This window comes from Pinus tabuliformis, chromosome 8 (assembly GCF_031772625.1).
Source record: "Pinus tabuliformis cultivar Carrire ecotype Pingquan chromosome 8, CPIR1, whole genome shotgun sequence".
Lineage (NCBI taxonomy): Eukaryota > Viridiplantae > Streptophyta > Pinopsida > Pinales > Pinaceae > Pinus > Pinus tabuliformis.
The window spans coordinates 808,422,105-808,449,071 of NC_142294.1; positions in this window are offsets into that span (position 1 = coordinate 808,422,105).

The following is a 26,967-nucleotide window of genomic DNA, read 5'->3' on the forward strand; positions in this document are numbered from 1 at the left end:
GAGTTCTGCTGGAAAGCGGACGGGGGAGCAGGGCTTTTACATGCTCCGTACGCAGGTTCTTACCTTCCGTTTTTAAGATCCAACTCTTCCCTAGAAGGCACTCATCAGATTCACACTACTCTTTAGAAATGGCTACACTCTCCCCGGCAACGGCGCCAAAATGTGGAGCGATAAAAAGGTGTCTTTTGAACTCCTAATTACCTTCACATTAATTATCAACCCAGGGACGACTTTTTATTTCAAGAGTGTACTCAGTCTGAGACGGCTATTTACTCAAGAGTAATGTTTTGCAGTATAGTGCTTAAAACCCAAAAGTAAATGAATGCTTGAAAAAGAAATCTAATTGGAACAACAAGAAACTGAAATGTTCTAAACTAAATCATTCATTCAAACAACCATCAATCGAGGATACAGTAGCAACAACTCATTCCTCTAGAAATTGATGGAAAGGAAAACAGAGTATGGACCAAAGATCTGGGAGCTAAGCAGCGACTTGCTGACTCACTACAGCTTTAGACCTTCTCTCACACCAAAGCAGCAACTGCAAGGAAATGGAATGGCAGCAAGTAAAATGAAATAGCAAAAGGAAATAGAACAGCAGTAAATGAAACAGCAATCAAAAGAACTAAATCTCGCGAGTTAGAACTGAACTCTCATTCCGCAATCAAACAACAATCATCAAAAGCAATTCCAATGAACCTTATTTTATGAGGAGATATTCACAAATGAATTATGGAACAACATTTATCATAAATACACAACACACTTATTATAGCAATCTGATGTTTCCAAAGAACATGACTTCTGTTTCCAAATGAAATAATATTACTTTCGGGTTCCCACGAATAAGAGTTCAAATGAATCCAATAGCAATATTTAATATGAAAGGTCTGTAACAGAAACAATTGGCTTAAATAGTGAACATGCAATCAACTCTGAAGAGGTTCATTTACACGATACAGAGTTACTTACATAAATCTCCTGAATGAAACCATTAATGAAGTAGTCATAACAGAGCATAGAACAGCATATGAAAGATATATCAGATTACCGAATAATAAAAATAAGCAAACCACGCATAAATCACAGTATAATGATACAACAGCAATTGTAAAGATATGATACACAATAGCAGCAGCGTACTCCACCAGAGGCTGGGCCCTTAGCCGCCAGCGGACGCTGCTGGGTTACTTCAGAAGGAAAAGAGTGAACAGCAACGCCCAAATTATGTATTAATCATTAAATAGTGAAATCATTACAATAGTTGAAGCTTTGAGACTTACAACATAAAACAATCCTTCCTCCCTCCTATCCTATCATGAATCCTTTCTCCTGAATCTCTAATTCAAATCATCAATTCGCCATCATTCGAATCCCCAAAGTCATCCTGAAGTCTTTTTCTCTCTGATCTTTGTTTTCATTTAAATAGAGAAAGATCAGAGAGCAGTTATAACATAGATAATTACAACATGATTTCTTTTACAAATTTGGGTTGATTCTAACCAGATGATCAACAAGAAAATATATTTCCTTTCATCTCTCAACAAAATCAAGACGAATTTGGGTTTGCAGCTGAGATTTGGAGGACGGCCGCAACAGCAAATTTGATAAAATCGTGCTCAAAGAACCCTACGTTTCTCTCTGTACAAGCCGAATTTGGGCAAACCATTCTTTGCCAAAGTTAATTGGGCACGTTCTGGACAAAACCCATGTTCCGGATTTCTCAAATTCGTCTTCATTTGCTCAGAATCTCAATTGCAAAACTGTCACTCTTTAAACCAGCGAATTTCTGAGTTGGCAGATTTAAAAATCAAATCTTCAATCTGGAAGTTACCTTGGAGGCTAAAAATGGTGAATAATGTTATAACCAACTTATTAGAACTATCATTGATAAAATAATGCATAATCATCAATTTATTAGAAATAAAGGAGAATAAATAATATTCATCCATGAGAGCATAAATCATTTATAAAATGGATTTAAATGATAAATTATAATAAATTATATAATAGAGAAGAGTAAAAATGGATGAAATAAGTGTTACAAAGTGGTCGTATTCATGGCCCAACATACCCCCACACTCAATATGTTGCATGTCCTCATGCAACGAAAACTGAATATGTTGCATGTCCTCATGCAATGAAAACTGAATATATTGCATGTCTTCATGCAACCCAAAGACAAGAACCCATGTGTTACCCAAGCGATAAAAATATGTTCATCTCAGCTCATGAAATGGATAGAACAAATGAATTCTTCCTCAATTAATGAATATTCAATTTTAGGAATCTTGATGAAGGCATAACAATTAAGTTGCAGCAAAATATGACATAGATAACAGCAAACTTCATTAACCATTTTCCCAAAAACTACAAACCAGATTTTGTTGAAATGTTGCAAGTAGATTTGTAATATATGAAGGCTTCTATGATCCAAAAATCAGATCGTTTTGATGCATGGATCATGAGATATAAACAAAATGGTTGTAGGTGAGAGTGCATGATTTCCGAAATTTTATGAACCAATTTATCTTGAAATTGTGTGGGTTTGTATTGATGATACATATGTGTTTTCCAAAAATTACAAGAATTGAGTTCATAGTTTTTAAAAATATGTGGAAATCAATTTCTACCCTGTGTAAAAATGAAATTGTATGCCTTAAATAAGGAAGAAAGTAGAAAACATCCATCATGCATAGCAATTCCTCTCCCTCTCTGAAAAATTAGCATGTCCGCATGCGATGCTAGAAAACAAAGAGAGGTGGTTGCTACCAGCTGTTGAATTCTATGCTTGGTGTAAAACAACATGGAATAAGGGAGGTGTTGAGAGTGAATAAGAATAGCAATGGATGATAAAGAATATGAATGGCGTGGTCATAAGAAAGAAATTAATGAAAGGAACACTCCCCCACACTCGAAAATGACATGCTGCTGAAAAAGGGGAAGTGGTAAAGATGTGGAATGAAGGATGACAAATAATGCTCAAAATGGATTTTCATTAGATTCTCCTAAATTTATAATAAATTAGAAAACTATGCAATTTTACCTCAAGTTTTACCTCCAAAAATGTGGAATGACATATATGGACTCGCAGTTGTTGAAGCTGATGTAGGCAGAGTTGGTGTTGAAAGTGATGCAAAAGGTGGAATCCAGGGAAGCACATCATGTCTGAAGAATTGTTCACGTTCACGAGCCTCTACTGTGAAGTTGCAATAGTGTGGTCATGCTGCAAATAGAATTTCCCCTACATACTGGTTGTTCTCTTGTCAACAAATCATACCTGTGCATACAATGTTCTTGAAGCCATAGTGTTGGTTTTGAATAGCAACAGATAAAATGCATGCAAAATTTCAATTAGAAAAACTTATCAAATCAACAAGTTATGGCAGAGTGTAGTAATCATAGCACATGCAATCCCATAATGCATACATTCCCCCCTTCAATTGGAAAATGGGTTCCATAACCATAAAGCATATGAAAGGGGTGGTGCTGACGGCAAGGCAATGGAATGAACAATATATCAGTGAAGCAGAGTACACTTATCAATGATAGGACGGTGAAAATTATGGTTATATTGAGAGCAAAGTGTGTAAAGATAGTTATGAATAAGAGATAGGACGCTTTGAATTGATGATAAGTGATGAAAAAGAGAAAAAGAACAACAATATGTCAATAAGATGCTTTACTGATAGTATTCCAGCTGAAAATGATGCGATTGATCATAAAACAATTTCTCATGCATAAAGGTTCAAAACAAGGGAAAAGTTAAGGAAATAACTTCTCTAATAAAAAGAAAAATAAAAAAAGAGTATTATAATAATAATTGACGATAAGATATAACTTCAATACCATAAGCAGAGCCGCTGCTGCCAGCAGGCATCCATAGCCTCGGCAGGGTTGCTTTTTAACCCATATGAGCCAGGATCCTCAATTTATAAATGGAGAGTTACAGTGTTGTTCTACAGAAGAGATCAGTGTGCTGGCGTGGTAACCAGATAACCACACTGCCATTCACTAGGATGTAGCAAAAGTGATCAGGCCGGCTCGTGATGAGACCTCCTATTCCATGGATAATTTGGTTATCCAATGGATCATAACCCTGGTGTGGTGGCCATAATGGGAATGTCACTTTCTTACAACCTTATGAACATGGTAGGCTGGCTCGTAATGAGACCCCCTATCCTCCATCTGCGAACAAAATTTTGTTGTTATTACATATTTTTATGATAAAAAGAAGGAAGCTCAGTACTCCATAAGAGCAGGGATGGTGGAAGAAGTTGAACATGTCAAAAAAAAAAAAATATACCCATAATCTCGTTTATTACAGACAAAGAAGATTATAACCAGGAAGGGTGGAACCAGCATGGTATTAAGATGGTCAATCAATATCATGTTCAACAGAAAACAATGCAGTAAAGTGATATATAAATAATTGTGTCCCTTCTGAAAAAAATCTATCATCAAGGAGCTGTCCGGTTAAAGATTATAACGTGAATGATATTAACTTTGCTTCAAAAGAACCCATAATTCTTGTCCTGAAAAAAATAGTGTACTTCATGCCATAAAAGGGAATCGGTAAAATGTGGTTGAGATGAATTAGGAATAATATCACAAGAGGAAGAAAAGGGTTGCTCTCAAAAATACTCCTAAAGTGTTGCTTTTTTTTTAATGAATAGCAAAAACACTCAAAAGAAATGTTATTCCTTGTAGGGAACAACAAAGGAAATGCACACCAAAAAACAAAAATACACACAAAAAAATGTGAGAATGCGAATGCCGTTCCTTTGGAAAAAGGAACAGCAAAAATCAAAAGTATCGTTCCTTTGAAAAAGGAACATCAAAAATGAAAAGTGTCGAAGTGCTGTCCCTTTCAAAAAGGAACAGCAAAACGTGAAAGTACAGAAGTGTTGTTCCATTCGAAAAGGAACAGCAAAACGTGAAAGTGCAGAAGTGTTGTTCCATTTCGAAAAGGAACAGCAGCTGTTCCATTTCGAAAAGGAACAGCAAAATGTAAAAGTGAAAAAATGTTGTACAATTTCGAAAAGGAACAACAGCTGTTCCATTTCGAAAAGGAACAGCAAAACGTGAAAGTGCAAAAGTGCTGTTCCATTTCGAAAAGGAACAGCAGCTGTTCCATTTCGAAAAGGAACAGCGAAATGTGAAAGTGAAAAAGTGTTGTTCCATTTCGAAAAGGAACAGCAGCTGTTCCATTTCGAAAAGGAACAGCAAAATGTGAAAGTGAAAAAGTGTTGTTCCATTTCGAAAAGGAACAGCAAAACGTGAAAGTGCAAAAGTGCTGTTCCATTTCGAAAAGGAACAGCAGTTGTTCCATTTCGAAAAGGAACAACAAAATGAACTGTGAAAAAGGAACAGCAAAATGAATGGCTGAACCAAAAAGTGCTATTGCTTTAGAAAATAAATAGCAAAACGAAAATGATGTCCCTTTGAAAAAGGAACAGCCGGAATGACAAATGCACACAAATGCTGTCCCTTCAGAAAAGGAACAGCAAAATACACAACCATAAAATGCAAACACACAAAAAATGAATTAGTTGTTCACTGCATTGATGCTGAGGATGAGTTGCACTTTGAATGAAGCAACACCTGAAACACAAAATATAAGAGAAATTAGAAAAAAAACAACAAAAAGCAGTATGTAAATAAATAAATTGAGTTACAACAGCTATGATGTTATGTCAAAAAAATGATCTATTTGAAAAATGTTTTGGCAACAGTGACAAGACATGAATTTTCAAATGGAAATCAATTCTTCATTTCTTCTATTATGAATCCGTTGGGTAATGAGTTGGATGAAATTCCTTTGTTTCATTTAAAATTTCTTTCAAAAATCACTCGTCCATAAATTGACCTTCTTTATTTTCCCAAGACCTGCAAAAAACGAGTATCTACCTGCAATAAAACATTAAATCATGGAGAAAGAGAGGTGCGCGGGCTACCATAATCCAAGAATTATGTAAAAAACTAACAAGTAGTTACTCTGTAGAACAAATCCTTGGAGAAAATAACAAAGTAAAGTTTATTTGTTACCTGCGGGAGAGCAGTGGCCAATCATACTAACCTGCAGTGTTTTAATCACAACTTCTTTGTTTTTCGTCAAAATTGAGTGATTCCAAAGCCAAATGAGAGCTAATTCGAAGATTTATCTCCATTAGAAACAGGTTTTAAAGATTCAATGATATGATATGTCAATTTTAGTTAGAACAACCTGCATAATAGTGTCATTGTCGATTACCCGGCTTAGACCAACAGTTGATATTTCAAACGTAACTTTTTCGTTTGATGTCGGATTCGAATGATTCAAATTGGAAATGAAAATAGATTCATTTATTTATCTGCAATAGAAACAGGTTTTGAAAACAAGAAGAATTGGTAGGTCAAATACTGTAAGGAACAGCCAGAAAGACATAGTGTTAAGAGTGCTTATTTACGATAGACAGTCAGTATTTTGATCATAACTTCCCCATACAATATCGAAAATGAGTGATTCCAATTGCATTGTAAACTAGATTCATAGGGGAATCTACCATAGAAACAGGTTTTAAAAATTCATTCATTTAGGCCTCCAAAAACTGACTGTCCCAACTCTGTTCCTGAGCTGCCCGCTAGACATCCAGTCAATGTTTTGGCTCTAACTTTTTCGTTTCAAATCCAAATTGAGTGATTCAAATTGGGTTAGAAAGTATACATCAAGGGCTACTTAGGGTAGAAACAGGTTTTAAAAATATGGTCATTTAGGCCTCCAAAAACTGACTGTCCCAACTCTGTTCCTGAGCTGCCCGCTAGACACCCTGTCAATGTTTTGGTTCTAACTTTTTCGTTTCAAATCCAAATTGAGTGATTCAAATTGGGTTAGAAATTAGACATCAAGGGCTACTTGGAGTAGAAACATATTTTAAAAATATTCACTTTTGGCCCCTCAAAACATGACTGTCCCGACTGTTTTTCCAGAAAGTTCATCAAGCCCGCAAGCCAAAAAAATGAAATTCAAGCATTTTTTCAAATTGGTGATAAAAATGAAAATGAGTGTTTGTAGAACTTATTATTTCCATTATGATTCATCTACATACATAAATTATTAAAAAAAAAATTATCACCGATGTTGATTTCGATAGCATGTTGCAACAAAAACAACTAGTTTTACAAAAGAACAAAATGCACTTATTTATGTCCTTATTTTATTTTATTTTATTTTTTCACTAACCTACTTTGATTGAAGGATGAATATGACTACGTATATGAGTACTTCCAGTGAAGCCATTTTCGAAATACGGCTTCACGTATGCACATACCCAAATTTGAAAAATGTATGTTAATGGATATTAGGGTATGAGAAGCCAACTTCCCTTCAAAAAATGGTATCAAAAATTGTTGAAGCATGGAGTGATTTTGCGAACAAATGATGGAGTGAAACCAATCTTCAATGTATCCTTTATTTTCTTGATTTCGCATAGCCATCATATCATGAAGTTCTTGAGCTTTTAAAATAGTTTGTTGATGCATAGTAAAAGAAACCTCATTTTCTTCCATAGCTTCTACAATTTTTGCATTTGAAACATTCTGAATCTCATTGTAGGTTTTCTCTAATAACACATGTGAGATAGAATGGGTGGGAAGGGTGGGTAAATTTGCCAGTTCAACATTGTAAGCATGTTGTACTGGTTTATTATGGTGAGGGTGTGGAATTAGTTGAGCAGGAAAATGTGTATGGAATGGAGCATTTTGATGATGTGGTTGATTGGGTTGTGTGAATGGTTTTGATGGGCAAGCAAGGTGTTGTGAAAGAGCTGGTGGAGAATATGGAGAGTGTGCTTGTGCTACAAGATGAGAGAGAGTAGTCATGCCATCATAAGATGAACCATGCCCAACTTGTAAACAAGATAGGTGGTTATATTGAAATTGACATGGCTGCCCTAACACATTAGCATTCCATAATGGATTATGCAAGTATGACAATGGAGAAAAAGTGTTTTGAACTATACCTGTAGGCCTTGTTGCAGCTTTCTTACCTCTTTGATATGCTACTTCCATCCTAGATAAGGAAGAGTGAGTATCTATGAGATGCTCCTTTCGGTCCTGAGGGTAAAACACTTCATCCAATTCTTGATTTTTATGAACCTGCAAAACATCCAATTTTCCGTTTAGAGAGCTAATAAAATCAACTTTAAAATTTTCAAATAAAGCATTGATTTCAGCTTTTATGTTTCCTATTCTTGTAGCAGATTTAGAAAATAAGGGACAAACTTCTCTAGAATTCTTACCAGCCTTGGAGATTCCTCTTGAATACCTTATGCACAATTCACAAACATCATCATATGACAACTGAAAAACATCACCTTTTCCTATCAGATTTAAAAGTTCTAAAAATTTATCTTTAATTCCTCTAAGAATGAGTGTTTTTAAGATCTTTTTTTCCAAATGCTTATGCTTTGATTTTTGAAGGTTATAATGAAATCGATCTACATAATCCTCCAAACTTTCATCTTCCCCTTGTATCATACCGAAAATATCTTCATTGGATTTGCAATAGTCTTGGTACTTCTTCAAGAATATGTTCTCCATGTCCTCCCATGATTGGATGCAATTCCCACCTAGGCTCATGAACCATCGGAGAGCTGCTCCTTTTAGAGTAAGAGGAAACACTTTCAATCTTTGATCATTAGTACAATAATCATATTCTCTACAAAGTATTTCTAACTCAAATAAAAATGTATCTGGATCTTCATTTGCTAAACCATGAAAATTTGGTAAAGATGGGGGAATTATGTGCATTTGTGTCACTTCTCCTAGATCTTTGATAGGAAATTCAAAAGTAGAAACGTGAGCCATTTCTTACCATAATATAAGATGTTCTTCATGTGTTTCTTCAAGGCTCCTTCTTCAAATGTTCCTGTCAATCAGTTAGTGAAATGAGTGGTGCTTACATCACCACTTGCGTGAGATCATGTGATTCATTTTTTAAAAATTTCTATCTTTTTCCTAATTATTCACACAAAAATTCAAACATCTATTTCTACTCTAGGTTCTTTAACAGTTCTGCTGGAAAGCGGACGAGGGAGCAGGGCTTTTTCATGCTCCGTACGCAGGTTCTTACCTTCCGTTTTTAAGATCCAACTCTTCCCTACCAGGCACTCATCAGATTCACACTACTCTTTAGAAATGGCTACACTCTCCCCGGCAACGGCGCCAAAATGTGGAGCGATAAAAAGGTGTCTTTTGAACTCCTAATTACCTTCACATTAATTATCAACCCAGGGACGACTTTTTATTTCAAGAGTGTACTCAGTCTGAGGCGGCTATTTACTCAAGAGTAATGTTTTGCAGTATAGTGCTTAAAACCCAAAAGTAAATGAATGCTTGAAAAAGAAATCTAATTGGAACAATAAGAAACTGAAATGTTCTAAACTAAATCATTCATTCAAACAACCATCAATCGAGGATACAGTAGCAACAACTCATTCCTCTAGAAATTGATGGAAAGGAAAACAGAGTATGGACCAAAGATCTGGGAGCTAAGCAGCGACTTGCTAACTCACTACAGCTTTAGACCTTCTCTCACACCAAAGCAGCAATTGCAAGGAAATGGAATGGCAGCAAGTAAAATGAAATAGCAAAAGGAAATAGAACAGTAGTAAATGAAACAGCAATCAAAAGATCTAAATCTCGCGAGTTAGAACTGAACTCTCATTCCGCAATCAAACAACAATCGTCAAAAGCAATTCCAATGAACCTTATTTTATGAGGAGATATTCACAAATGAATTATGGAACAACATTTATCATATATACACAACACACTTATTATAGCAATCTGATGTTTCCAAAGAACATGACTTCTGTTTCCAAATGAAATAATATTACTTTCGGGTTCCCACGAATAAGAGTTCAAATGAATCCAATAGCAATATTTAATATGAAAGCTCTGTAACAGAAACAATTGGCTTAAATAGTGAACATGCAATCAACTCTGAAGAGGTTCATTTACACGATACAGAGTTACTTACATAAATCTCCTGAATGAAACCATTAATGAAGTAGTCATAACAGAGCATAGAACAGCATATGAAAGATATATCAGATTACCGAATAATAAAAATAAGCAAACCACGCATAAATCACAGTATAATGATACAACAATAATTGTAAAGATATGATACACAATAGCAGCAGCGTACTCCACCAGAGGCTGGGCCCTTAGCCGCCAACGGACGCTGCTGGGTTACTTCAGAAGGAAAAGAGTGAACAGCAACGCCCAAATTATGTATTAATCATTAAATAGTGAAATCATTACAATAGTTGAAGCTTTGAGACTTACAACATAAAACAATCATTCCTCCCTCCTATCCTATCATGAATCCTTGCTCCTGAATCTCTAATTCAAATCATCAATTCGCCATCATTCGAATCCCCAAAGTCATCCTGAAGTCTTTTTCTCTCTGATCTTTGTTTTCATTTAAATAGAGAAAGATCAGAGAGCAGTTATAACATAGATAATTACAACATGATTTCTTTTACAAATTTGGGTTGATTCTAACCAGATGATCAACAAGAAAATATATTTCCTTTCATCTCTCAACAAAATCAAGACGAATTTGCGTTTGCAGCTGAGATTTGGAGGGCGGCCGCAACAGCAAATCTGATAAAATTGTGCTCAAAGAACCCTACGTTTCTCTTTGTACAAGCCGAATTTGGGCAAACCGTTCCCTAACGAAGTTAATTGGGCCCGTTCTGGACAAAACCCATGTTCCGTATTTCTCAAATTCGTCTTCATTTGCTCAGAATCTCAACCGCAAAACTGTCACTCCTTAAACCAGCGAATTTCTGAGTTGGCAGATTTAAAAATCAAATCTTCAATCTGGAAGTTACCTTGGAGGCTAAAAATGGTGAATAATGTTATAACCAACTTATTAGAACTATCATTGATAAAATAATGCATAATCATCAATTTATTAGAAATAAAGGAGAATAAATAATATTCATCCATGAGAGCATAAATCATTTATAAAATGGATTTAAATGATAAATTATAATAAATTATATAATAGAGAAGAGTAAAAATGGATGAAATAAGTGTTACAAAGTGGTCGTATTCATGGCCCAACATACCCCCACACTCAATATGTTGCATGTCCTCATGCAACGAAAACTGAATATATTGCATGTCTTAATGCAACCCAAAGACAAGAACCCATGTGTTACCCAAGCGATAAAAATATGTTCATCTCAGCTCATGAAATGGATAGAACAAATGAATTCTTCCTCAATTAATGAATATTCAATTTTAGGAATCTTGATGAAGGCATAACAATTAAGTTGCAGCAAAATATGACATAGATAACAGCAAACTTCATTAACCATTTTCCCAAAAACTACAAACCAGATTTTGTTGAAATGTTGCAAGTAGATTTGTAATATATGAAGGCTTCTATGATCCAAAAATCAGATCGTTTTGATGCATGGATCATGAGATATAAACAAAATGGTTGTAGGTGAGAGTGCATGATTTCCGAAATTTTATGAACCAATTTATCTTGAAATTGTGTGGGTTTGTATTGATGATACGTATGTGTTTTCCAAAAATTACAAGAATTGAGTTCATAGTTTTTAAAAATATGTGGAAATCAATTTCTACCCTGTGTAAAAATGAAATTGTATGCCTTAAATAAGGAAGAAAGTAGAAAACATCCATCATGCATAGCAATTCCTCCCCCTCTCTGAAAAATTAGCATGTCCGCATGCGATGCTAGAAAACAAAGAGAGGTGGTTGCTACCAGCGGTTGAATTCTATGCTTGGTGTAAAACAACATGGAATAAGGGAGGTGTTGAGAGTGAATAAGAATAGCAATGGATGATAAAGAATATGAATGGCGTGGTCATAAGAAAGAAATTAATGAAAGGAACACTCCCCCACACTCGAAAATGACATGCTGCTGAAAAAGGGGAAGTGGTAAAGATGTGGAATGAAGGATGACAAATAATGCTCAAAATGGATTTTCATTAGATTCTCCTAAATTTTTAATAAATTAGAAAACTATGCAATTTTACCTCAAGTTTTACCTCCAAAAATGTGGAATGACATATATGGACTGGCAGTTGTTGAAGTTGATGTAGGCAAAGTTGGTGTTGAAAGTGATGCAAAAGGTGGAATCCAGGGAAGCACATCATGTCTGAAGAATTGTTCACGTTCACGAGCCTCTATTGTGAAGTTGCAATAGTGTGGTCATGCTGCAAATAGAATTTCCCCTGCATACTGGTTGTTCTCCTGTCAACAAATCATACCTGTGCATACAATGTTCTTGAAGCCATAGTGTTGGTTTTGAATAGCAACAGATAAAATGCATGCAAAATTTCAATTAGAAAAACTTATCAAATCAACAAGTTATGGCAGAGTGTAGTAATCATAGCACATGCAATCCCATAATGCATACATTCCCCCCTCCAATTGGAAAATGGGTTCCATAACTATAAAGCATATGAAAGGGGTGGTGCTGACGGCAAGGCAATGGAATGAACAATATATCAGTGAAGCAAAGTACACTTATCAATGATAGGACGGTGAAAATTATGGTTATATTGAGAGAAAAGTGTGTAAAGATAGTTATGAATAAGAGATAGGACGCTTTGAATTGATGATAAATGATGAAAAAGAGAAAAAGAACAACAATATGTCAATAAGATGCTTTACTGATAGTATTCTAGCTGAAAATGATGCGATTGATCATAAAACAATTTCTCATGCATAAAGGTTCAAAACAGGGAAAAAGTTAAGGAAATAACTTCTCTGATAAAAAGAAAAATAAGAAAAGGGTATTATAATAATAATTGACGATAAGATATAACTTCAATACCATAAGCAGAGCCGCTGCTGCCAGCAGGCGTCCATAGCCTCGGCAGGGTTGCTTTTTAACCCATATGAGCCAGGATCCTCAATTTATAAATGGAGAGTTACAATGTTGTTCTACAGAAGAGATCAGTGTGCTGGCGTGGTAACCAGATAACCACACTGCCATTCACTAGGATGTAGCAAAAGTGATCAGGCCGGCTCGTGATGAGACCTCCTGTTCCATGGATAATTTGGCTATCCAATGGATCATAACCCTGGTGTGGTGGCCATAATGGGAATGTCACTTTCTTACAACCTTATGAACATGGTAGGCTGGCTCGTAATGAGACCCCCTATCCTCCATCTGCGAACAAAATTTTGTTGTTATTACATATTTTTATGATAAAAAGAAGGAGGCTCAGTACTCCTTAAGAGCAGGGATGGTGGAAGAAGTTGAACATGTCAAAAAAAAATATATATATATATATACTCATAATCTCGTTTATTACAGACAGAGAAGATTATAACCAGGAAGGGTGGAACCAGCATGGTATTAAGATGGTCAATCAATATCATGTTCAACAGAAAACAATGCAGTAAAGTGATATATAAATAATTGTGTCCCTTCTGAAAAAAATCTATCATCAAGGAGCTGTCCGGTTAAAGATTATAACGTGAATGATATTAACTTTGCTTCAAAAGAACCCATAATTCTTGTCCTGATAAAAATAGTGTACTTCATGCCATAAAAGGAATCGGTAAAATGTGGTTGAGATGAATTAGGAATAATATCACAAGAGGAAGAAAATGGTTGCTCTCAAAAATACTCCCAAAGTGTTGCTTTTTTTTTGAATGAACAGCAAAAACACTCAAAAAAAATGTTATTCCTTGTAGGGAACAACAAAGGAAATGCACACCAAAAAGCAAAAATACACACAAAAAAAATGTGAGAATGCGAATGCCGTTCCTTTGGAAAAAGGAACAGCAAAAATCAAAAGTACCGTTCCTTTGAAAAAGGAACATCAAAAATGAAAAGTGTCGAAGTGCTGTCCCTTTCGAAAAGGAACAGCAAAACGTGAAAGTACAGAAGTGCTGTTCCATTCGAAAAGGAACAGCAAAACATGAAAGTGCAGAAGTGTTGTTCCATTTCGAAAAGGAACAGCAGCTGTTCCATTTCGAAAAGGAACAGCAAAATGTAAAAGTGAAAAAGTGTTGTTCCATTTCGAAAAGGAACTGCAAAACGTGAAAGTGCAAAAGTGTTGTTCCATTTCGAAAAGGAACAGCAGTTGTTCCATTTCGAAACGGAACAGCAAAATGTGAAAGTGAAAAAGTGTTGTTCCATTTCGAAAAGGAACAGCAGCTGTTCCATTTCGAAAAGGAACAGCAAAATGTGAAAGTGAAAAAGTGTTGTTCCATTTCGAAAAGGAACAGCAAAACGTGAAAGTGCAAAAGTGTTGTTCCATTTCGAAAAGGAACAGCAGCTGTTCCATTTCGAAAAGGAACAACAAAATGAACTGTGAAAAAGGAACAGCAAAATGAATGGCTGAACCAAAAAGTGCTATTCCTTTAGAAAATAAATAGCAAAACGAAAATGATGTCCCTTTGAAAAAGGAACAGCCGGAATGACAAAAATGCACACAAATGCTGTCCCTTCAGAAAAGGAACAGCAAAATACACAACCATAAAATGCAAACACGCAAAAAATGAATTAGTTGTTCACTGCATTGATGCTGAGGATGAGTTGCACTTTGAATGAAGCAACACCTGAAACACAAAATATAAGAGAAATTAGAAAAAAAACAACAAAAAGCAGTATGTAAATAAATAAATTGAGTTACAACAGCTATGATGTTATGTCAAAAAAATGATCTATTTGAAAAATGTTTTGGCAACAATGACAAGACATGAATTTTCAAATGGAAATCAATTCTTCATTTCTTCTATTATGAATCCGTTGGGTAATGAGTTGGATGAAATTCCTTTGTTTCATTTAAAATTTCTTTCAAAAATCACTCGTCCATAAATTGACCTTCTTTATTTTCCCAAGACCTGCAAAAAAAGAGTATCTACCTGCAATAAAACATTAAATCATGGAGAAAGAGAGGTGCGCGGGCTCCCCTAATCCAATAATTATGTAAAAAACTAACAATTAGTTACTCTGTAGAACAAATCCTTGGAGAAAATAACAAAGTAAAGTTTATTTGTTACCTGCGGGAGAGCAGTGGCCAATCATACTAACCTGCAGTGTTTTAATCACAACTTCTTTGTTTTTCGTCGAAATTGAGTGATTCCAAAGCCAAATGAGAGCTAATTCGAAGCTTTATCTCCATTAGAAACAGGTTTTAAAGATTCAATGATATGATATGTCAATTTTAGTTAGAACAACCTGCATAATAGAGTCATTGTCGATTACCCGGCTTAGACCAACAATTGATATTTCAAGCGTAACTTTTTCGTTTGATGTCGGATTTGAATGATTCAAATTGGAAATGAAAATAGATTCATTTATTTATCTCCAATAGAAACAGGTTTTGAAGACAAGAAGAATTGGTAGGTCAAATACTGTAAGGAACAGCCAGAAAGACATAGTGTTAAGAGTGCTGATTTACGATAGACAGTCAGTATTTTGATCATAACTTCCCCATACAATATCGAAAATGAGTGATTCCAATTGCATTGTAAACTAGATTCATAGGGGAATCTACCATAGAAACAGGTTTTAAAAATTCATTCATTTAGACCTCCAAAAACTGACTATCCCAACTATGTTCCTGAGCTACCCGCTAGACATCCGGTCAATGTTTTGGCTCTAAATTTTTCGTTTCAAATCCAAATTGAGTGATTCAAATTGGGTTAGAAATTATACATCAAGGGATACTTAGGGTAGAAACAGGTTTTAAAAATATGGTCATTTAGGCCTCCAAAAACTGACTGTCCCAACTCTGTTCCTGAGCTGCCCGCTAGACACCCTGTCAATGTTTTGGTTCTAACTTTTTCGTTTCAAATCCAAATTGGGTTAGAAAGTAGACATCAAGGGATACTTGGGGTAGAAACAGGTTTTAGAAATATTCACTTTTGGTCCCTCAAAACATGACTGTCCCGACTATTTTTCCAGAAAGTTCATCAAGCCCGCAAGCCAAAAAAATGAAATTCAAGCATTTTTTCAAATTGGTGATAAAAATGAAAATGAGTGTTTGTAGAACTTATTATTTCCATTCTGATTCATCTACATACATAAATTATTAAAAAAAAAATTATCACCGATGTTGATTTCGATAGCATGTTGCAACAAAAACAACTAGTTTTACAAAAGAACAAAATGCACTTATTTATGTCCTTATTTTATTTTATTTTATTTTTTCACTAACCTACTTTGATTGAAGGATGAATATGAGTACTTCCAGTGAAGCCATTTTCGAAATACGGCTTCACGTATGCACATACCCAAATTTGAAAAATGCATGTTAATGGATATTAGGGTATGAGAAGCCAACTTCCCTTCAAAAAATGGTATCAAAAATTGTTGAAGCATGGAGTGATGTTGCAAACAAATGATGGAGTGAAACCAATCTTCAATGTATCCTTTATTTTCTTGATTTCGCATAGCCATCATATCATGAAGTTCTTGAGCTTTTAAAATAGTTTGTTGATGCATAGTAAAAGAAACCTCATTTTCTTCCATAGCTTCTACAATTTTTGCATTTGAAACATTCTGAATCTCATTGTAGGTTTTCTCTAATAACACATGTGAGATAGAATGGGTGGGAAGGGTGGGTAAATTTTCCAGTTCAACATTGTAAGCATGTTGTACTGGTTTATTATGGTGAGGGTGTGGAATTAGTTGAGCAGGAAAATGTGTATGGAATGGAGCATTTTGATGATGTGGTTGATTGGGTTGTGTGAATGGTTTTGATGGGCAAGCAAGGTGTTGTGAAGAGCTGGTGGAGAATATGGAGAATGTGCTTGTGCTACAAGATGAGAGAGAGTAGTCATGCCATCATAAGATGAACCATGCCCAACTTGTAAACAAGATAGGTGGTTATATTGAAATTGACATGGCTGCCCTAACACATTAGCATTCCATAATGGATTATGCAAGTATGACAATGGAGAAAAAGTGTTTGGAACCATACCTGTAGGTCTTGTTGCAGCTTTCTTACCTCTTTGATATGCTACTTCCATCCTAGATAAGGAAGAGTGAGTATCTATGAGATGCTCCTTTCGGTCCTGAGGGTAAAACACTTCATCCAATTCTTGATTTTTATGAACCTGCAAAACATCCAATTTTCCGTTTAGAGAGCTAATAAAATCAACTTTAAAATTTTCAAATAAAGCATTGATTTCAGCTTTTATGTTTCCTATTCTTGTAGCAGATTTAGAAAATAAGGGACAAACTTCTCTAGAATTCTTACCAGCCTTGGAGATTCCTCTTGAATACCTTATGCACAATTCACAAACATCATCATATGACAACTGAAAAACATCACCTTTTCCTATCAGATTTAAAAGTTCTAAAAATTTATCTTTAATTCCTCTAAGAATGAGTGTTTTTAAGATCTCTTTTTCCAAATGCTTATGCTTTGATTTTTGAAGGTTATAATGAAATCGATCTACATAATCCTCCAAACTTTCATCTTCCCCTTGTATCATACCGAAAATATCTTCATTGGATTTGCAATAGTCTTGGTACTTCTTCAAGAATATGTTCTCCATGTCCTCCCATGATTGGATGCAATTCCCACCTAGGCTCATGAACCATCGGAGAGCTGCTCCTTTTAGAGTAAGAGGAAACACTTTCAATCTTTGATCATTAGTACAATAATCATATCCTCTACAAAGTATTTCTAACTCAAATAAAAATGTATCTGGATCTTCATTTGCTAAACCATGAAAATTTGGTAAAGATGGGGGAATTATGTGCATTTGTGTCACTTCTCCTAGATCTTTGATAGGAAATTCAAAAGTAGAAACGTGAGCCATTTCTTACCATAATATAAAATGTTCTTCATGTGTTTCTTCAAGGCTCCTTCTTCAAATGTTCCTGTCAATCGGTTAGTGAAATCGGTGGTGCTTACATCACCACTTGCGTGAGATCATGTGAATCATTTTTTAAAAATTTCTATCTTTTTCCTAATTATTCACACAAAAATTCAAACATCTATTTCTACTCTAGGTTCTTTAACAGTCCTGCTGGAAAGCGGACGGGGGAGCAGGGCTTTTACATGCTCCGTACGCAGGTTCTTACCTTCCGTTTTTAAGATCCAACTCTTCCCTAGCAGGCACTCATCAGATTCACACTACTCTTTAGAAATGGCTACACTCTCCCCGGCAACGGCGCCAAAATGTGGAGCGATAAAAAGGTGTCTTTTGAACTCCTAATTACCTTCACATTAATTATCAACCCAGGGACGACTTTTTATTTCAAGAGTGTACTCAGTCTGAGGCGGCTATTTACTTAAGAGTAATGTTTTGCAGTATAGTGCTTAAAACCCAAAAGTAAATGAATGCTTGAAAAAGAAATCTAATTGGAACAACAAGAAACTGAAATGTTCTAAACTAAATCATTCATTCAAACAACCATCAATCGAGGATACAGTAGCAACAACTCATTCCTCTAGAAATTGATGGAAAGGAAAACAGAGTATGGACCAAAGATCTGGGAGCTAAGCAGCGACTTGCTGACTCACTACAGCTTTAGACCTTCTCTCACACCAAAGCAGCAAATGCAAGGAAATGGAATGGCAGCAAGTAAAATGAAATAGCAAAAGGAAATATAACAGCAGTAAATGAAACAGCAATCAAAAGAACTAAATCTCGCGAGTTAGAACTGAACTCTCATTCCGCAATCAAACAACAATCGTCAAAAGCAATTCCAATGAACCTTATTTTATGAGGAGATATTCACAAATGAATTATGGAACAACATTTATCATATATACACAACACACTTATTATAGCAATCTGATGTTTCCAAAGAACATGACTTCTGTTTCCAAATGAAATAATATTACTTTCGGGTTCCCACGAATAAGAGTTCAAATGAATCCAATAGCAATATTTAATATGAAAGCTCTGTAACAGAAACAATTGGCTTAAATAGTGAACATGCAATCAACTCTGAAGAGGTTCATTTACACGAGACAGAGTTACTTACATAAATCTCCTGAATGAAACCATTAATGAAGTAGTCATAACAGAGCATAGAACAGCATATGAAAGATATATCAGATTACCGAATAATAAAAATAAGCAAACCACGCATAAATCACAGTATAATGATACAACAGCAATTGTAAAGATATGATACACAATAGCAGCAGCGTACTCCACCAGAGGCTGGGCCCTTAGCCGCCAATGGACACTGCTGGGTTACTTCAGAAGGAAAAGAGTGAACAGCAATGCCCAAATTATGTATTAATCATTAAATAGTGAAATCATTACAATAGTTGAAGCTTTGAAACTTACAACATAAAACAATCCTTCCTCCCTCCTATCTTATCATGAATCCTTGCTCATCTCTAATTCAAATCATCAATTCGCCATCATTCGAATCCCCAAAGTCATCCTGAAGTCTTTTTCTCTCTGATCTTTGTTTTCATTTAAATAGAGAAAGATCAGAGAGTAGTTATAACATATATAATTACAACATGATTTCTTTTACAAATTTGGGTTGATTCTAACCAGATGATCAACAAGAAAATATATTTCCTTTCATCTCTCAACAAAATCAAGACGAATTTGGGTTTGCAGCTGAGATTTGGAGGACGGCCGCAACAGCAAATCTGATAAAATCGTGCTCAAAGAACCCTACGTTTCTCTCTGTACACGCCGAATTTGGGCAAACCATTCTTTGCCAAAGTTAATTGGGCCCGTTCTGGACAAAGCCCATGTTCTGGATTTCTCAAATTCGTCTTCATTTGCTCATAATCTCAACCGCAAAAATGTCACTCCTTAAACCAGCGAATTTATGAGTTGGCAGATTTAGAAATCAAATCTTCAATCTGGAAGTTACCTTGGAGGCTAAAAATGGTGAATAATGTTATAACCAACTTATTAGAACTATCATTGATAAAATAATGCATAATCATCAATTTATTAGAAATAAAGGAGAATAAATAATATTCATCCATGAGAGCATAAATCATTTATAAAATGGATTTAAATGATAAATTATAATAAATTATATAATAGAGAAGAGTAAAAATGGATGAAATAAGTGTTACAAAGTGGTCGTATTCATGGCCCAACAGCTTCTTCCCTTTTCCCTTCTTTCCCTTTCCAACCAATGCAAAATTTTCTTCATCCTCTCCCTTGGATGAGATTCCATCTCTGGTATTCCACCTGATCTCTTCTTGTACCAAATCGTACCACAAGCGTTCCCAATTTGGTACTTTTTCCCTCTCATTCACCGAGTCCTGGTAGTTATGCCATCTTTTGGGAAGGCCTAGAAGAGCTAGGCTCACCAAATCATCTTCTGAAACATTCACACCAGCACCTCTTATAAGCTCATCCCGAACTTGTGTAAATCTAGTGAGATACTACATAATAGTTTCATTTTTCTACATCTTGATGTTTCGAAGTTTATCTTTTAGGGCTAGTTTTCCACGATCATTTCTATTCTCGAATAGCTATGTCAGTGCCTTTGAAATTTCAAAAGAAGTTTCTTTCCCATGGATATTTGAGACAATATGGTCTCTCACTCCCTCCAAGATTATTCTCCTCACCTTGGCTACATATTTCTTCCATTGGGCTAGGTTATGGGCATTCGCTGATATTGGTTTTGCAATGTTTTCCTTGACATATTCTAGAAATCTATTTTCATCAAGCATTGCCTCCATGCGATCCTTCTATGCAATGAAATTCGAGCTGCCTTCCAAGGAATACTCTAATCTCAACCTGTTAAAGGTCATTCTCCCAAATCTAAAGAGATCCTACTACACTTAAGCTACAAATTCGAACCTCCTAAGGAACAACTTTGAAATTCCTACTCGAATGTGAATCCTGCTCTGATACCATGTAGAAATATGTTGATAGAATTGTAACTCCTCAAGAAATTTAATCTAAATCAAGTGACACAATTCTACTCTACTACTTTGTAGAAATCAATTCACAATTTAGAACAACATTTGTAAACATACAGTAATAAAAACCACACATGCACAATATTTTTATAGGGGAACCCAATTGGAAAAACCCCTCAAAACTCTTTGCATTAATCACAAGAATAGAGAATGTATTACATTTACTCTCTCGTTCTGAGCATAGCCTGCAAGAGAATAACCTATCTCTCTACTCAATGAGAAGCTCTGACCCAGACATAGTCAATTTATTCCTCTAATTGAGCCCCTATTCCTTTGCACAAATCCTGAGGAATTAGGCCCTATATTTTAGGAATTTTCCTCCAATTGATTGCGCAATTCCCATGTTAGGTCCCTATAATACTAGTGTATTCCCTTATTAATATTGTCATTGTATCCCCTTATTGTTATTTTTGTGCCCATGTTGTCCCCATATTGTTATTATAGTGCCCCATAGAAGCCCACTAGTGTTATTGTTGTTCCCTTACATTATTATTGTTATGTCATCTCTGATTATATTGTGACCCATTATACTCCTATATATAGAAATGAGGTCTTGTCATTTGTATCATCCAAGAATTGTTCATTTGTGTAATGTAAAGGAGGTTTCCCCCTCGAAGAGGCTACTTTTGAAGTCGTTGATCTATTTCATTCTTCTATTTTGTGAGTTGGTTGCATAACAATTGATATTAGAGCTATGGATTCTAGGATTTCGCTACTTCAAACAGGCCATCGTGGAATTTTCGCTATAATTTTTTTTCTACGAAGCTTCAGAAGCTTAAATTAAAATCCATTTGAGCCGAAATCATGAACCTTAGGACCAAATTTCATTTCTTTTCTAGCTATATTTTTTGAGATATGAACTGAGGAAGTTAGGGTTTTTGCAGGCTCCTGAATTAGATCTCAAACAGGTCACCTTGGAAAAATCATTATAATTTTTTCTCTGAGCATCCGATTGAAATTTAGTAAACAGTTACAAAAACACAACAAACTATAGTTTTATGTGTATTGTTTCTAGTTCCGCAGGTCGAAACAGGCATGTGGCACTTCATATAAGTTCACTCTACTGAACCAGTCTATAATCAGGTCATCATGGGAGATTTGACATAACTCTTTCTTGAAGAATCCAATTTAGATCAAACTTGTGGGGTTGGAAAGAGTACGCCAAGCGATATCACAGGACAAAATTTTAGACCTTGGAGATCCGAAATTACAGATATACAACAAATTCAATATCGAGATCCTACAAAGAGAAAAAAGGTGTGTAGTATTTTTAAAAAAATTGCATAAGTTTGGTTTTAAAAAATTGTTTGAAGTGATTCAAAGGGCATAGTGAAGCATATTTATCATTAATTAATGCCTTGAAGAAAGAAAATGGAAACATTTAGTAAGCAACTTGAAAGCTCTAGTATGACTCATGAAGAAGAGGAAGAAATGCGACATGATATATCAAAATTACAAGACCAAGTGAAACAAATTTCACTCTCACAAAAAGTAACAAAAGCTGAGATGGATGGTGTGGAATCTAAGATGGATTGTTTAGAAGTAAACATTGAAGATTTGAAGAAAGACATGTAAGGTTTGAAAGGAGGTTTGGCAAAGTTTCTACAATAAATGCTTCCTAATGGCAAAAAGGTAGTAGAGGAAACTCATGATGAGAAAAAAATGAATGTTAGTCATGATTTCATAGAATCTAATGTTGGATTGAAGACCCACCATATTCCAAAGATCAATATGAGGAAGCTATATGGCAAGGATCCCGTAACATGGATACTACAGATGGAGCAATATTTCGATTTCCATAATGTGAAAAACACACAAAAGGTATGCATTGTGACTTTATATTTGGAACCCAATTATTTTGTATGGTATCGATGGATTTTCCACTTGGGAAATTTTTACGAAAGAAATGATAGCACATTATGAGGATACAAAAAGCAACAATTTTTTTAGCCAATTGATAAATCTCAAACAAAAGGGTTTAGTGGTGGAGCACATTGGTGACTTCCAAAAATTGAATATAGGGGTAAAATATATTCTAGAGGAGCATAGGATTGATGTGTTCATGGGGAATTTAAAGGATAACATCCAACATGAGGTTCACCTTTGAGAACATGATTCATTGGAGAAGGCATTCAGGCTGGCAAGAAAAATTGAAAGAAAAATTATGGCAACAAGGAAGCCTCCCAATCACAACTATAAAGATGGAAGTGTTGTTGTCCCTAGCCTTCCACAACCTACAAGGTTGACACCAAAAAAATTGGAATAAAAAAGATCAAAAAGGCTTTGTTACAGTTGTGATAGCAAATACACTAAAGTTCATAAGTGTGTCGAGAAGAAATTATTTTACATTGATTGTGAAGAGGAAGAAGAAAAGGAACAAGAAATATCAAAAGAAGAGGATACACACTAGGAACAAACCCTAGAGAAAGAAGAAATGAATCCAACCATATCTTGTAATGCATTGGCCGGAATTACCACTCCTCAAGCTATCAAGATAGAAGGACATATCAAGAAGAAAAAGCTAATAATGTTGATTGATTCAGGAAGTACCCATAATTTTATTCATTGTAAGATAGCGAAGGAATTGAGTTGCTTCAGATATCCAACACCAGAGTGTCAAGTGATGGTTACAAATGAAGGAACTATAAATTTCTCTGAAAGTGCCATAATATCAAGCTATCCATGGGAGAATATGTTTTGAATAGTCCAATGCTTTCCATTTCAATGGGTGGTTCTGATGTTGTACTGGGAGTCCAATGGCTACAATCTTTGGGTACAATAGTTTTAAATTTTCAAGAACTTTTCTTGAAAAACAATTCAGAAGGAAACGAAGCTGAATTAAGGGGTATCGCAGGGAAACCAAGAAAGATAATCAGCTCTAACGGCATGAAAAAGCTTCTAAAGAAAGAACAATTGTTGTGTAATTACACAATTATGTTCGCTAGAGGTTCCCACATCGAAATCATCTAATTCTCCAAATATCCAAAAAGTCTTGGACAATCATTCCAAGGTATTTGAGACTCCCAAAGGCCTCCCACCTATTCGTGCTCATGATCATGATATTCATTTGATTCCAGGAAGTGTTCCTTCAAACATCAGGCCTTACAAATATCCCTATGCCCAGAAGAGTGAAACTGAACGTATGGTTGCAGAAATGCTAGAGGCTAGTATAATTCAACCTAGTTAAAGTTCTTTCTTTTCTCTAGTAGTATTGGTGCAAAACAAGGATGGATCATGGCGCATGTGTTCGGATTATAGGGAGAACAACAAGCTCACTATTAAAGATAAATTTCCCATTCCTGTCATTGATGAATTATTGGATGAATTACATGGAGAAATTTACTTCACCAAGTTGGACCTTCATTCAGGATATCATCAAATCAGAATGAAGACTGAAGACATTCTGAAAACAACATTTAGAACTCATGAGGGTCATTATGAATTTTTGGTCATGCCCTTTGGCCTAATGCACTTTCTACATTTCAAGGTTTTATGAATTCCATTTTCAAACACTTTCTTTGAAAATTTGTGTTAGTATTTTTCGATGATATACTAATCTACAACAAGTCTTGGAAGGATCATGTTCAACATGTGATAGAGTGCTCAAACTATTGGAGGAGAAATAATTATATGGAAAAACCTCCAAATGTTTCTTTGGATTACAAGAGGTGGAATATTTGGGTCATATTGTATCTCATGGTGTTAAGGTAGACCCTAGAAAAATTAAACCCATTAAGGAATGGAAAATCCCCACATCCATAAAGCATCTGCGAGGATTTCTTAAGTTGATAGGGTATTATCGCAACTTTGTTAAGAATTATGGGAGAATAGCAACACATCTAACAACATTACTAAAGAAAGATGCATTTTCTTGGACTCTAGAAGCAACGAAAGCCTTTGAACATCTTCAAGAGTCAATGTGCAAAGCATTGGTCTTAGCTATGCCAGACTTCACAAAAACTTTTATTGTGGAATGTGATGCCTCAAGAAATGGAATTGGTGTTGTTTTAATGCAAGAAGAAAGACCCATTTCTTTTGAAAGTCGTCCAAACACAGGAAAATATTTACACAAAGCTATTTATGAGAAGGAAATGTTGGAAATACGACATGTACTTTAGCAATGGCAACCTTACCTAATGGGAAGCCACTTCAAGGTAAAAACAGATCATGATAGTCTTAAATACTTTTGAGAACACAGATTATCTTCAGAAGAGCAACAAAAATGGGTCACAAATATGTTGGCATATGATTTTGAAATCATCTACAAAAAAGGGAAGAAAAATGTTGTTTCATATGCACTCTCAAGAAATGATGAGGATGTGGAAGAATTGCTTTGTGCCATTTCTATTATCCAACCAGATTGGATAAACGAAGCAAGGGATGAATGGAAGAATGATGAAGAAGTGTGGGAACACATTCAAAAGTTGCAGCAAGATCTCAGTACATATGATACATTTAGCTAGAAAAATGATTCGTTATGGTACACAGATTTCTTTTACCTCTGTAAGAATTCCCACCTCAAACAAAATATTCTTTTGAAATTGTACACATGTCCCTTAGGAGGGCATTTATTATTTTAAAAACTTACCACAAGGTTAAGAAGGAATTTTTTGTGATGGCCTTAAATCTGATATTCAAAATTTTGTGGCGGAATGTTTGGTTTGCCAACAAAATAAAGTTGAGACAATTAAGACCCCAGGTCTATTACAATATTTATCCATTCCAAGTCAAAGTTGGGGGATGTTTCAATGGATTTTATCACAGGTTTACCCAAGTCCGGAGGAAAGTGTGTCATCATGGTGGTAGTTGATAGACTTACCAAGTATGCATACTTTTGTGCATTATATCATCCATTTAAATCCAGTACAGTTGCTACTGCATTTATGGAAACAATTCAAAAGCTACATGGAAACCCAATGATTATTGTAAGCAACAGGGGCCTTATTTTCACTGGAAATTTTTGGACATAATTATTTTCTTTTCTGGGTATTCAGTTATCTCATAGCTCATCTTATCATCCTCAATCTTATGGGAAAACTGAGATAGTGAACAAATATTTGGAAGGATATCTTCGCTGCTTTCTATCTGGTAAATAGACACAATGGGTCAAATGATTGCCTCTATCTGAATGGTGGTATAACACTTCCTTCCATACTGCAGCAAAAATGACCCCATTTATGGAACTTTATGGATATCAGCCACCATCCATCACATCATATTTAAGAGAAAATTCTAAGGTTCAAGCAGTGGAAGATCACATCGAGCATTAAAAAAAATTTCTCCAACTCTTAAAGGATAACCTCACTTTGGCACATAATAGAATGAAACAATAGACAAATCAACATCACAGCAAAATAAATTTTGATGTATGTGACTGGGTATTTCTATGACTACAACCATACAAGCAAATGTCCCTCAAGCAAGATAAGAAAGATAATAAATTATCACCAAAGTATTATGGTATGTACAAGGTGTTGCAAAAGATTGGTACTATGGCATACAAATTTTGGAACTTCCCTCATCTTCGCGGGTGCACCCAGCTTTCCATGTTTCATGCTTAAAGAAGGTTATAGGTGACAAGCTCCCAATTCAAACAATATTGCCAGAACTTGACAAGGAAGGGAAAATCATATTGGAACCTGAAGTAGCCACTGAAACAAGAACTCGATAGCTATGAAATCGATCAATTTCAGAGTATCTCATCAAGTGGGAGAACTTACCTATTGAATATTCCACATGGGAGGATGAGAATTTTATACAGAAGCATCTAGAACTACTCAGGAATTGAGGACAATACTTTTTGAAGGAGAGGGCATGTTAGGTCCCTATAATACTAGTGTATTCCCTTATTATTATTATCATTTTAACCCCTTATTGTTATTGTTGTGCCCATGTTGTCCCCATATTGTTATTATTGTGCCCCATAGAAGCCTACTATTTTTATTGTTGTTCCTGTACATTATTATTGTTATGTCAGCTCTGATTATATTGTGACCCCTTATACTTTTATATATAGAAAGGAGGTCTTGTCATTTGTATCATCCAA